At 45.4% G+C, this 3,180-nt stretch overlaps 1 pseudogene; it reads right to left on the bottom strand.

Annotated features, from left to right (window-relative positions):
* Positions 1–1,090: 1,090 nt before the first annotated feature.
* On the bottom strand, positions 1,091–1,977 carry LOC120257210 (annotated as a pseudogene).
* Positions 1,978–3,180: the final 1,203 nt, after the last annotated feature.

Here is a 3,180-nt window from a genome sequence, read left to right as displayed (position 1 = left end):
ACAACCTCTAGCAGATGGTTCGAAATTGATTCTAAAAGAACCTATTTCACCAAGTAGTGCTAATTTATCCCTTTAGAATGGCTCCTGTGGCTACATTTATGTTAAGTCTGGTCGCTTGGGCCGTTGTACCATTTGATTATTGTATGGTATTGTCAGATCCGAACATAGGGGCTACTTTTATTTGTTTGCCATATCTTCGCTAGGTGTTTATGGAATTATTATAGCGGGTTGGTCTAGTAATTAGGGGCGGGCCGTCCGGTCGCCCTATGATAGACGGACCAATTGGTCAAAAAGGTTTGTGCCGCAGGTGTTGAACGATCTACTCTACACAGGTGTGGGCTTACAGGGCTAGGGCTCATAAACCCTTTTTTCATCAAGAGGGCCCTGGTCGGTCACTTTTCCGGGCCGGATCGAGAAGTGGAAGTCATAAAAGAGATCTTTCTTCGCACCTCAGATCAAGAGGAAAGGTAGCTTGTCAAGCTGGCCTATATCTTCAATATTATAGCTGTCTTTTAACCGGCTGTTCTTCTTTGTCAACGCTACTAAGGACCCCTAGGTTCGCCTACTTGATGAATGAAAGAACATGAGAAAGGGTAATAAAAAGGAAAAAGGCGACTGAAAGCCCACTACAGTACAGTCGAAGTCAGCGGCTGAGTTAGCCTAGCCTCGCCTACTAAAAAGAAAGAAATAGTAGGCGAGCGAGTTAGCGAAGACGCTTAGGCTTATAGATAAGAGAGCGTCGGTGCGTAGCCTTCATTCTACTACGCTACGCAAAGTCACTTAGCTCGACCTTAATTTTCTTTAGTAAAAGGGGGCACTACATAGAAGAACCGCTGTTCGCTTACTTTTACTAAGGTATAACCTTCGCTCCCTGGGGAAAAAGCTGCTTCGCACCACTGATAGACTACTAAAGATTCAATTTAAAAGGCGCTACTTTGTTTCGCAAGCCTTTGTCATTGTCAGTCAACTAAGTAGGTCGAACAGCCCCCTGCGAATCCGTAAAATCTAAGGAGCATGCCGCAAAATAATGGATGGTCCCCATGCATTTCATTCTTTCTGGAACGGATCGAATGAAAGTACCTTACCCCCATCATGGTGAACCTCTCCTTGTGATCGGGATGAGGTAGATGCCTCCCAGCCGGGGGCGGATCGAATCGGAGTTTCCTTTAGGTAGCCACCGACCCTACAGTTATCCTTAAACTTCCGTGCTTGGTGGAGAAGAAGGAACAAAGGTACGCTCGCTTGCTGTCTTGTTCTCTGCCGCAGACTGGGATCGCTCGCCAGCTAGGGCCCTCTAGAAGAAAAGTTGAGCAACATTCATTGTATGAGAACATATTACCCATTTTCGGGGACAAGGGGCGGAACGACCTCTCGATCTACTTACTGCAGCCCAGGACGGGCGTCGTCGTCTAGGCCTTCCCTGTTGCTCTGATCTCCCTACGCCTAGGGACGTTGTCTGGGACAAGAGCCATAGTTAGTTGCTGTTTCCATTTGGTTGTTTTTTCTCGTTGTTGATACCGGCAAGACCCAGCCAGATTATGATGTCTGCTGGTTGGTAGTGAGAGGACTCTTAGTACCCGCAAAAAAAAGGGGCGCTGGTGAAAAATCAATCATTTGATTTAGTTTCATGCTCTCCCTAGCAGCAGGAAAGGAGTCTATCTATCTGCCTAGCTTTGGTAGATTTCCCCCAACGCAATTCAAAAACGGAAATTCAAAGAATGCCTGAGGTGGATAAGTCCGACGACTCAGCAGCAGTGCGGAATTGACTTTATCGTCCGGTGGATCTGATATATAGTTAGGGGCAATACATACCAAAAGGTTCGAAGAAGGAAGGCGCATTAGAGTATATAACCAACCCACCCTTCTGTTCAAGACCACGAAAGCAAAAAGGACTTTTAAGGATTGAAGTTAACAAACTAAAAAACGGATTCATGGCTCATAGTGATTGGTACTCGTTTGGCGCATACCTACGCGACCCTTTTTTAGGTCAGCAAACGCATAGGGCCGGCAAAGACATGCACCCCATGGGAATACATTGATGCACCCACATGGAAATTGAGGCTAAGGTTTGATGGTTCCTGCCTTTGGCCGGGAAAAGAATGGGTTTTCTTCTATTATATGAAGCTAATCTAATGAAGTGAGGGCTTAACCCCCGGTCTTGGTTTAGCGGTTCGGTCTAACCAACTTTCCGGAAACTTTCAGCTATAAAGAAGCCTTCCATTGTCAATTGTCTCCCTGAGACATGGTATCCCAATCTTATATATAAGATATCATATATTTGCTCAGATCCGTAGTAAAGTTCCCTTCTGCACTGACTGACCTCCTCTTTCATCCCAGTTCATATTGATGGGGAATTAGATAGAAAAGCCAGTGAATGAAGCTTTACAAATAAATCGTAATTTTTGATGGAAATGAGAGGTCGCTCAACATAGAGTTCCTTCAAACAACTAACTCGGTCGCTTCCCTTACCTCTGTTTTTTTTTGTTATATGTTGACTCTCTCCTTCCTGCTCCCTAAAACACAGAAGACATCCATCCGGCGTGTCCTTTTCCCAGTAATTTGATGAGATATCAATTCCCTGTCTTCAAGTGATATAGAAACTTATTCCCTTGTTGACCTAAAACAAGCTGACCTCACACAAGAAGAGGAAAGGACAAGAACTAGAAAATATCTTACTAGGTATTGGATATAAAATATCTGCTACCCTATAAAAAAAAAAGTGACATTCCTAACCTTTCCCTAACTGGATCTCTTTCCCGAACTGTATCTACCTCTCTTAGTAGGCCTGTCATGTCCCTTTCCCAATCCTTAACTGACTAAGCATACTTGCCCTAAGCGCCCAAGGAATCCTGATGGCACCTCCCCCACAGCGCAGATCTGGTGTTCGATCGTATGCTGCTGCCGCAGGTGCTGACGCAGCCCCTGCATATCACAGGGCTCACATGCCTTACCCTCGACTTAGTTATTCTTCTGGTGATCGGACTCTGACGATGGAGCAGTTACAGCAGAGCGGTCCATGTTTACCAGTCCCACTACCATGTCTGCTTCCGCTGTGACAGCCCAGTCCTCTGCGATGTCTGCGGGTCTCGTCAGATAACCATGAAGAATTGTCTCGTTCAACATATTCTGTGATGTTCACCTAGGCTCAAGATGCTTAATTCGTTCACCATGAGTAGTGAA

Source organism: Dioscorea cayenensis, unplaced genomic scaffold (assembly GCF_009730915.1).
Source record: "Dioscorea cayenensis subsp. rotundata cultivar TDr96_F1 unplaced genomic scaffold, TDr96_F1_v2_PseudoChromosome.rev07_lg8_w22 25.fasta BLBR01001945.1, whole genome shotgun sequence".
In the NCBI taxonomy this organism is placed as follows: domain Eukaryota; kingdom Viridiplantae; phylum Streptophyta; class Magnoliopsida; order Dioscoreales; family Dioscoreaceae; genus Dioscorea; species Dioscorea cayenensis.
Note: the sequence above shows the minus strand (reverse complement) of the source record. Positions and strands in the feature narration are given on the sequence as shown.